At 36.2% G+C, this 11,409-nt stretch overlaps 3 non-coding genes across 3 annotated transcripts; all 3 read right to left on the bottom strand.

Annotated features, from left to right (window-relative positions):
- Positions 1 to 9,929: 9,929 nt before the first annotated feature.
- On the bottom strand, positions 9,930 to 10,048 carry LOC149424495 (5S ribosomal RNA). The gene has a single exon (XR_016302167.1). It is a non-coding gene; the product is annotated as a 5S ribosomal RNA (ribosomal RNA).
- Positions 10,049 to 10,371: 323 nt separating this feature from the next.
- Positions 10,372 to 10,490, bottom strand: LOC149424494 (5S ribosomal RNA). Its single transcript, XR_016302166.1, has one exon. It is a non-coding gene; the product is annotated as a 5S ribosomal RNA (ribosomal RNA).
- A 323-nt stretch (positions 10,491 to 10,813) lies between these two features.
- Positions 10,814 to 10,932, bottom strand: LOC149424493 (5S ribosomal RNA). Its single transcript, XR_016302165.1, has one exon. It is a non-coding gene; the product is annotated as a 5S ribosomal RNA (ribosomal RNA).
- Between the last annotated feature and the right edge of the window lie 477 nt (positions 10,933 to 11,409).

Here is an 11,409-nt window from a genome sequence, read left to right as displayed (position 1 = left end):
AGATTTTTTAAGGATCAATGTTGCCAAACGGGCTGAAATATTGGAATAGTGATAAGAATCATGGTCCAACACGAAATCAGTCAGTTAATCTGCAAAAAGTAGTACCTCTGGAAAAATCATCATTCCTATGGGCACTTATTACAGACTTGGATTCGAGGTATAAAAGTCAGTTTTTCAGGTTCTATGGTAAAAAAACGGGCTAAAATTTAAAAATAATGAAAAGAATGATGGTCCAAAACGAAATCAGTAAATAAATCAGCATATCGTTGTTTTTTAATTAAAATGACCATTTCTCTATGGGCACTATTTCCAGACTTGAGTTCGAACTTTTAAAGTCATTTTTTCAGGATCTATGGTACCAAACGGGCTAAAATTTTGGAAAATTGATGAAAATCATATTCCAAAACGAAATCCGTAAGAAAAATTTGCACAAAGTTGTATTTCTGGAAAAATCATCATTCCTATGGGCACTAATTTCAGACTTGGGTTCGAACGTTTAAAGTCATTTTTGGAGAATCAATGGTACCAAACGGTCTTTAATTTTAGAATAGTGATAAGAATCATGGTTCAAACCGAATTCAGTCAGTAAATCTACATAAATTTGTATTTCTGAAAAAATTATCATTCCTATGGGCACTAATTTCAGACTTTGGTTCGAACTTTTCAAGTAATTTTTTCAGGTTCTATGATAAAAAACAGGCTGAAATATTGGAATAGTGATGAGGATCATGGTCCAAAACGAATTCAGTCAGGAAATCTGCAAAAAGTTGTATTCCTGCAAATCACATCATTCCTATGGGCACTAATATCAGACTTAGGTTCGAACTATAAAAGTCATTTTTTCAGGTTCTATGGTATAAAATGGGCTGAAATTTTGGAATAGTGATAAGAATCATGGTCCAAAACGAAATCACTCAGTAAATCTGCATGAAGTTGTATTTCTGGAAAAATAGTCATTCTTATAGGCAGTAACTTCAGACTTGGGTTCGAACTACAAAAGTCATTTTTTCATGTTCTATGGTAAAAAAACGGGCTGAAATATTCTCATAGTGATAAGAATCATGGTCCAAAATGATATCAGTAACAAAATCTGCATTAAGTAGTACTTTTATAAAAATCACCATTCCTCTATGGGCACTATTTTCAAACTCGGTTTCGAACTATAAAAGTAATTTTTTCAGGATCTATTTTACCAAAAGGCTAAAATTTTGGAAAATTGATGAAAATCATGTTCCTAAACGAAATCAGTCAGTTAATTTGCATAAAGTTGTATTTCTGAAAAAATCATCATTCCTATGGGCACTAATTTCAGACTTCGGTTCAAACTTTTAAAGTCATTTTTTGAGGATCTATGTTACCAAACGGGCTAAATTTTTGTAAAAGTGATAAAAATCATGGTCCAAAACGAAATCAGTCAGTAAATCTGCACAAAGTTGTATTTCTGGAAAAATCATCATTCCTATGGGCACTAATTTCAGACTTGTGTTCGAACTTTTAAAGTCTTTTTTTCAGGTTCTATGGTAAAAAACGGGCTTAAATATTGGAATAGTGATAAGAATCATGGTCCAAAACGAAATCAGTCAGTTAATCTGCATAAAGTTGTAGTTCTGGAAAAATCATCATTCTTATGGTTACTAATTTAAGACTTGGGTTCGAACTATAAAAGTCATTTTTCAGGTTTTTTGGTAAAAAACGGGTTGAAATATTGGAATAGTGATAAGAATCGGGGTCCAAAACGAAATCAGTCACAAAATCTGCACAAAGTTTTATTTTTATAAAAATCACAATAACATTAAATCATCCGAATGGAGTGAAATTCACGATAAATATCTAAAATCATTGTCTGAACATAAATCAATGATATAATCTTCAAAAACGTTGATTTGCTAAAATTTTATAATTTTTACGGGCTTGAATCAAACACTTGGGTTCGAACTTTAAACGCCGTTTTTTCAGGATCTACACAACCAAATGGATTGACATTTTGGATCAATTATGAAATTCATGGTCTGAATATAAATCAATGATAAAATCTCTAAAAATAAGTATTCGAAGAAATATCTGAATTTTTACGGGCTCGAATCAAAGACTTGGGTTCGAACCGTTTTCTCAAAATTCACACAACCAAATGGATTGAAATTTTGGAAAAATTATTAAATTCATGGTCTGTATATTGTAATGGACCTGTTTGGGGTAAAAGAACGTAAATAATTTTTTTTTCATAAATTAAAATACGTTCAGAGAATAGGGAGAAACGAACAGACTATGGACATCTTTGGGACATACTAGAAGCTTTATTATAGAAACCTACGTCGGTAATAGGTGTTAACCACGTAATAATTGAAAAGAGGCGTGATGGGGCTCAACTAATCAGATCATTCCCAAAATCAATTAAATAATTTTTCGCCAATCACGGAGATTAAGGGCGGTCTAAGACTCGATACACTCGAGGTTGATTTACTGTTGAGTTAACCTTGGGATCCGGTCTCACGACGCGTGCAAAGGCACTTGGGAATCGACGATAAATTTGCATTCTAAGGCAGAAACGAAGCGATACCCAACCATCGATAACGAAAAAAGGGGGTGACGGTTTGGTGGGAGAAGAGGGTGTTTTAGAATGTTTTGGTCCAGAAGACATATTACGAGTTGATCCTTGTAGAGAGAATTGTTTACGTTCCCTGAACTTCTGAGTGCTGTTTCAAGTGGCGATAGTGAACACAAATTTTAACTTAAGATAGGACGTTTGGCCGAAATTGCCTAATTATATTAACACGGGGGAGATGCAAGTTGGGTAATTAAGAAAAGACATAAAAGTTAATGGGTCACGAAGTCTTTGATAAACGATCAAAATTTTACGACCTTTTTTGCGCGTAAACAAAGTTACAAGGATAATATATTGAAATTCCTGGATGAAGCGAGAAAAGAGTATATGGGTTGGGCTAAAACTAGACGCAAAAAACTGTAAAAACAGGGATGTAATGGGCGTAGATCACCGAAAGGAAAGGACTGGGAATCGAAAAGAAACCCGAAAGGTAGTTTAGCTCATGATGGAAGGGGTTTCAACGACTCGGGTAGTGTACAGCGATGGGTTACGAAAGATTACCAGAAGATATGCGGAGGATATCACGAAAAGAGTCAAAACAGGTAGGCGAAATTACAAAAACGTGTCGAATCAAATTTTGGAACGAATGCCTACGGATGTCATCACCGAGAGGAAGGTATATGTGTCCTGGGATCACCCACGGATCGTGTAGACACCAATCAAATGCTAGAAGGCAGCACACAAGGAAGGATACTGTATTGCACAAGCGCTGGACATAATAGGTGAAAAGCTTCCGTTAGTTGGGATAATTTATCGATTATATTATCCATATCAATAGCGAATTTCTCGGAAAGATTTCAAAAACAACGATATAGAAATGAGCTACACCTAGTCTATAGGCCGGAAATCAACCAATATTACGGACACAACACGTGTACGAGAAAAAATAATCAAATAATTTTGCGCAATCGTCTACATCGCTGAATACCAATTACGGGAGGGCGCCCGAAGGTCAGGACACCGAGTGCGGGCCTGTACCCGCCTCGGCAGGTTGGTAGGTGTTTACCTCAAATCGGAAGGCGGGAACCTAAAAACCTGAAACGGGGTTATGCAATTCTAAACTTAACGGGGAGTGAAACCTCGAATTCATAAAGACGAAAGTCGCACAAATTTTAAGTCGATTTATTCGAAAAAAACATTATTAAATAGCGTTGTTTGGAGGAAATCGGGGGCTTTTTCGTTTTAACTTGGTTGGAGTCGGTCTTCGAGATCCTAACGTCGCGACAGCTTTTGTGTGCCATTTTTAAACTAAACTGATAGAGTTTTAAATGTAGTGAAGTTGTGTATTTAGAAAATCAAGGCATTCTCACGAAGTAAGAGTGGTTTTAATATTAATTGAAATAATTGAAGTGTTTTAAAATTTAATTAGATTCAACCAAAAAAGGGTAAACTCATAATTAGACAATACTAAATTCGCGGGTTGGAGTCTCTTGGTTTAGACTAATATAAAACGATGAAACTCAACTGCAGTAATGTTTAATAAATCACATGTGGACCTTCTGGTCAAAATTAATAATAATTCATTTTCAATATATAAAAACGTAGAGTAAATTGCTCATTTGAATTGGGGTTATAGACAGTGTTTTCCTTGCGAGCACGGGAAGGATTTTAACGGTTTACACGATATAAGAATTTAGTGAAAAAAATCGAAGTGAACGTGGCAAATAATATATGAAAGGTTCTAGGGAGGGGGAGGGGGTCGGTAACTCTCCATAGGAGAACGGCGCTATACAAATTATCGATAGTTCGCAATAAAACACGGCTGAAGTTACTCCCGTGTTTTACACGCCCATACTCAAAGGGGGGCTTCTACTCATACCTACAGTTCCTGGACGTGGATTAATGTACATGTCGTCGATATCCCGACTGGACTGGTAATGTGACGATTTTTGGTAAGTGACCTTGCATGTATATATATTTCCAGAACGTTAAAATTGCGACAAAGATGGGGCTGCAACCAGCAGCTCGGACAGGGCTGCGGTACTGATAAGATAATATCACATTTAGAACTGTTTGCTTGCTTCTAACAGCTGTGTTTAGCACGAGGCCAATGACCTACTTATTTGTAAGCAGTTAGTGTCGACGCACGACCCAAAAGGAAGAAAAGGGACCCCCATAAATCACTTGACGATCGTGTCTGACGACAAAAGTCGTACATTCTACCGAGTTGGCAGCCGCGCAGAGGCACCTCAAATCAACATGGAAGCGACTAGCTGCAACCAACTCATGCTCAAAACAAATAAAAAAATAAAATTAATAATATTTGTATAACCTTATATGTTCACTAACAAATTCCTAAATACCTTTGGCCTCGGCTTAGAACTCGCCGTTGGAGTATGTTGTCCGTAAGCTGTCTTGGGAAAGCACACAACTTCCTCGGCTCAGAAGATTTTCTACTTTCCTCATCACGCGATTTCGGGGCGTCAACGTTGTATGGAGAATCACGAAGAGTTCGAAAGGTCGTCCCTTTTCGCGGAGCCGGGTCGGGTGAGAGGACACGAGAGGCAGTATGAAAATTAATGTCAAGTTGGAATGTTTGGGCCTTGGTTCGCTGCGAAGGCGTTTAATTGAACGGGCTCCAAGTCTTTCAAAATCGCGTGGAGGGGAAAACGGCGTGATGAACGAGGGTTCAAAATCGGAGGACGAACACATACTAAAGCGGGGTTTACCCGGAGGTTGATGCAACTCGACTGGAAATCCCTCGAGATCCTTTGCAGCAGCCTTCGTGAGGTGGATAGTAGGCCTGGCGGCTAGTGGACGTTGAAAGCCCCACCAAAACAAACCTACTTGAAACATGCACGCGTTTAGCATCATGACAAGGGACGAAATGAAATTCCCCTTTTACAGTCAGTAACGTAGTCCGTCGGAGGAAGCGGGGCGGGGTGATTTGGGATATTCCAACAGGTGCATTACCTCTCCCTCTGACGTGAGCGGTCCGGAGGTGTCAGGGCGACTATAAGAAGTTAGACCAGACCTCGGGGAAAGCCAGACACGTATTGGTTCTTGGGGTTTTGCATTTGGAAGAATAGCGACCATTTCATTTGGGGCAGTGAGGTGCCGACCCAGTTTGCAAAAAACCCTTTTTCTCGTCATTCAATCCGTTCCCACCTCCTTTTCTCTCGTTTCCACTTCCATCCGCAATATCCAAAGTTTACTAACCACAGCTAAATCCATCTATCTAGTTTCAGTACACCATTACAGAGGTCGACGAGGGAGTCCCAGCACTTATGCGGAAACAACACCCTATTCAACGAAGGGTTTAACAGCGCGTACACACAAGGGCGGGGATACAAGGCAAATGTAGAGATATGATAGAAACTGTTAGGTCAATTAGTAATAGGGTCCAGTATTCGAAAGTTGGGTGGGACACATACTCGTTTCTCGTAGAACTCGCTGAGGGTCGCTGGACGTTTTCCCCACACTTCGGCTAAAAAGAACCGGGAGTTACCATGGAAAGGAGACATTAAATACCTACCACCTCATAACGGTGGGCTTCGAATTAACAAACCACACAACGTGAAGTTAAGGGATTTATTGTAGATCAACCCCAAAGCGAAGGCCTTATTTTACTGTGTGCAATATCACAGGGGCGGGGGATATTCAGAGTTAGCTAGGCTCAGCACGATATCATTTTGCAAAAGCGAAACTGAACGCTGGAGAGAAAGAGGTATAAAAACCTCATTCAAGCGAGTTAGGACAATGAGGAGGTCGAGTCAACACAATATGAATCAATGATTAAATCTTTAAAATAAGTATTTTGAAGAAATATCGGAATTTTTACGGGCACAAATGTAAGACTTTGGTTCGAACTTTTGAAGCTGTTTTCTCAGGATCTACAGAGCCGAATGAAGTGAAATTCTGGATAAATGCTTAAATTCATGGTACAGACCATGATTTTAAGATACAATCAATGATTCAATCTCCAAAAACATTAATTTGTGGAAATTTAATAATTCTTACGGGCACAAATGTAAGACTTGGGTTCGAACTTTTGAAGCTCTTTTCTCAGGATCTACAATGCCGAATTGATTGAAATTCTGAATAAATACTTTAAATCATGGTCTGAACATAAATCTATTATAAAAACTCCAAAAACATTCATTTTTGGTAATTTATTAATTTTTACGGGCTCGAATCTAAGACTTGGGTTCGACTTTTAAACGCCGTTTTCTCAGGATCTACACAACCGAATGGATTGAAATTTTGGATAAATAGTTAAAATTATGGTCTAAACATAAATCAATTATAAAATCTTGAAAAACATTCATTTATGAAAATTTCATAATTTTTACGGGCACAAATGTAAGACTTCGTCTCGAACTTTTTAAGCTGTTTTCTCGGGAACTATCTCACAGAACGGAATGAAATTTAGGATTCGTTCTAGGAATTATAGTCTGAATTGGATTCAACAACAAAATCTCAATAATGTGGCAACCGTCAAATGTTACTGAAAGCAAATAATATTTCTATCAATATACAAGATGACCGCAATATATAAGGAAAATGTATTATACGAACAAATTTGAACGAAATTGCCCTATTAAATGCTTTTTCCATTTCCAGTATTTTTTCGATTAATTTCTTTCATTATTTAGTTGAAATGAGATTGAGATTGTATATACGAGTCTAAATAACTTTTTTTTGTGAATTGTTCTTAATCATTATTTTGCAAATCGGTATTTCGTATATCGAGGCAATAAGCAGTAAGCCTTTGGCAGTGGGAGGTGGAGGTAGGAGGTGGAGGTGGGAGGTAGGTATGTCCAACTTATTAACTTTCCTAAATGAGTCAGCAGAACTAAGTCATACAACCAAAATAAACAACCCACGCAAGACAACGGCGAAAGCGAAAGGTTAAGTGGTAATTGGACAAGAATGTTAGTTGCATTCCGATGTTACGTGACTCTTGCCCTTTGTGGCCAATAATTATTAGAAGAAATTAATACGTGCGAATTCGGAAAAATATGTTTGCGTTCGTGATATATTTTTCGGGGGCACACATGGCTAGAGTGGTCGATATTTAGTATCGCCCTTGCATAAGACTTGAATTGATTGCTTGAATTGTGTATATCTTGTTTGGTGACCAGATCTAAATAGCCTGGTAATTCTCAACCTCCCTCTTCAACATCTTCTTCCCTTTCCCACTTATTATTATTCAGCCTCATTACATACAATGATCGGGGGTGCCATAGTCGCACTGGCTCCAATAATTCGGGAGCAATTGGGACTCTTGTGCGGTACTCACATAAACAATGGGTTTAACCAAGATAAAATTTATAAATAAATATTACTAAATTAAAAGTCTAACTTGTGGGTGACTATTTTAACCGAGTCAATATTGACTGACGATGGGATAAAATATTGACCGATCTCGAAAGTGCTATTCTTAATCAACACCAACGCTATTTTCTCAAGGAATATGTTTTTAGGATTGACCAGTCTCATAAAGTATTTCCCATTCTTGCATTGCGCTGTAGGTATCGGTATGAAAGGCTGTCGGGGTAAAAATCAATCGACTCTATTTCTATTGGCACCGCCATCTTTACTTCTCAAGCCGTGCTGTAGGAAATGCACTGACAGTTAAAGACACCTATTTTCGGACTTCGTTGGACCGTTGATTCCGTGGTTTCAAGATAAATATTACGTCCGGAGTTCATGCGAATGAATGAAACCATTTATTTTTATAACGTTTCTGTAATATTTTTATTCCATATTGTCTAAAATGTGATTGTGGTGGTATAGAAATATTTGGGAGAGATATTATGAATATATTTACGATAGTAACATAGTTTAAATAATGTTTATCTATCTCTAAAAGTTTTTTTCGTAACGCCGCGTGATACGGCGTTGTTGTTATAGTTATAATTAAAAATTGCTACTAGTTACTGTACTAGTTAAAATAATATATTGTAATCAATATAAGTATTCGTATGTAATATTATATACAGCTTAGAAATAACATTACAAAATTTATTGTATGTGTTCGTATGTCATTTGTCTCTTTTATGTTGACATTTCTTGCAAGATTATTTGATTTATTTTTAAATCACGTATATTTATTAACTATTACTTATATTTTTAGATAACTACTGTCTTCCTGGATGTAAATCTAATTATATTACAACTATAGCAGTTCCCTGGAGGAAGAAAGTGCAGTTACCATTTCAAATGAATAAGAACGATTCTAGAATGAAAGATTCTAGGTTGGATATAGAATATTATAATTGTCATTATGTGTAATATGATATAAAACCACCATTTCTAATTATAAAATGCCAAATCTTTTTTGTAATAATGTAATAAAATATCTACTTTCACAAATAATTTTCTTTAATAAGTATCCATAGTATAAAATTTAGGTAAATACCTCCATATTTATAATATGAAACAAAACCTTAGTTATATCCATATAATACGAAAAGTATTTATAAACATGAAATTAAAACTTAATTTTTTATTCATTATTCTGAAAAATCATTTTGGAACCAGTACCTATATAATATCGATTTATAATTTATTTTGTATGTTGTATATTGAAAATAAAAAATGTTGTATAGGTATATTTACTGCATCACAGTTAAGTTCACCAATATTTTCCATTGAAATCTTTAAAATCGAGGCTGGAATATTGTTTTTACTTTTTGCCTTCTTGGGCAAATGGGTTTCTTTACCTTGACATTTTTATTCCCGCCATGTCTACAGCGCGGCTTGAAATAATGGGGGTGCTATTGGTCATCACTAGAGACCGGAAAAAATGGAACGTGCAAACCTGCATTTTTCGCATTGTTTCACTGTTTTCCGTAAAACGTACATTTTGTATATTATTACTGCAACTTCTGCATTTTTCTGCTTAAAACCGCAGTTTCCCATGACAAATAACTTTGTTAACTCCTGGAAACTTTTAAAAATACTGTGTTATCGGTTTTTGAAGTGAAACTTCTTTACCCGCGTCATGCAATTTCGAGTACCGGAGTAAAACCAACTCATGACCGAAACGAAAATGCGGGACCGATTAAAGTTCATTTGATCTAGTCAAAGTTTTGAAGTAAAATATAAATGCTTCTTAGCTCATCTCGACAACTGGCGTTGGTGGTGTAATGGTCAGCGTAGTTGCTTTCCAAGCAGTTGATCCGAGTTCGATTCTCGGCCATCGCACATAATTTTTTTGTTTTTAACGCCTTTTTTTTTTTCAATGGTTGACCATAATATCAATCCACTAAGTAATATTTTAGGCCTGTAGCATACTTGAAAAGTTAAAGAATGATATAAAATTTTTTATGATGTTAACGATAAAAAAATAAAAAAAAACATAAAATTACCATAAAAAATGGGCCAACGGCACGCGGTGTTCCCAAGCGGTCACCCATCCAAGTACTGACCGCGCCCAATGTTGCTTAACTTCGGTGATCGGACGAGAACCGGTGTGTTCAACATGGTATGGTCGTTGGCAAACGCTAAACAATATTAATTTCTATTCTACCTGCCAATAAATATATGAAAATTAGTATAAAAAAGCCCTAATAATACTGAAAACATTAGCAAGGTGTGTGCGACGTTGATAAAAATAATCATTACATACGCGCTTGAAAAAGATCGTAATTACATCCATAACTTTGCAGGAATTTTTTTTTTCAATGGTTGACCATAATATCAATCCACTAAGTAATATTTTAGGCCTGTAGCATACTTGAAAAGTTAAAGAATTTTATGATATTATTAATGATAGTAACGATAAAAAAATAAAAAAAAACATGAAATTACCATAAAAAATGGGCCAACGGCACGCGGTGTTCCCAAGCGGTCACCCATCCAAGTACTGACCGCGCCCAATGTTGCTTAACTTCGGTGATCGGACGAGAACCGGTGTGTTCAACATGGTATGGTCGTTGGCAAACGCTAAACAATATTAATTTCTACTCTACCTGCCAATAAATATATGAAAATTAGTATAAAAAAGCCCTAATAATACTGAAAACATTAGCAAGGTGTGTGCGACGTTGATAAAAATAATCATTACATACGCGCTTGAAAAAGATCGTAATTACATCCATAACTTTGCAGGAATTTTTTTTTTCAATGGTTGACCATAATATCAATCCACTAAGTAATATTTTAGGCCTGTAGCATACTTGAAAAGTTAAAGAATTTTATGATATTATTAATGATAGTAACGATAAAAAAATTAAAAAAAACATGAAATTACCATAAAAAATGGGCCAACGGCACGCGGTGTTCCCAAGCGGTCACCCATCCAAGTACTGACCGCGCCCAATGTTGCTTAACTTCGGTGATCGGACGAGAACCGGTGTGTTCAACATGGTATGGTCGTTGGCAAACGCTAAACAATATTAATTTCTACTCTACCTGCCAATAAATATATGAAAATTAGTATAAAAAAGCCCTAATAATAAGAGAGAAGAATACTAGAAGTTTCACTTCTGTCTTGCGTAGGCTTGACACACCCACTTTTATAACAAAGGTAGGGCTTCTTTTAAATTCGGGGTTTTAATATCCTCTTTTACTGTACTTCTACCTTCCTACCTGCTAGCTACCCAAATACCCTTTCTTCACTATAGGTTACAAACTACTTGCAAAATCTAATAATATTTCACATATATTTTTTCGCAAACTTTTTAAAACCACAATCTTTCTTCCTTCCTTCTAAGCGTGGGTACGAATAATAATTAACGAATAATAATAATTATTAGAAAAACATGAATGGTAAAAATAAAAAGTTTTTGATTAGCATCAGAACACGGGCCTCATCAATCATTCGCCCGCTTTTCCACAAGTTTTCCATAGTTTACTAT

This window comes from Hesperophylax consimilis, chromosome 4, assembly GCF_061612785.1.
Source record: "Hesperophylax consimilis isolate HC1 chromosome 4, BYU_Hcon_1.0, whole genome shotgun sequence".
NCBI lineage: Eukaryota > Metazoa > Arthropoda > Insecta > Trichoptera > Limnephilidae > Hesperophylax > Hesperophylax consimilis.
Note: the sequence above shows the minus strand (reverse complement) of the source record. Positions and strands in the feature narration are given on the sequence as shown.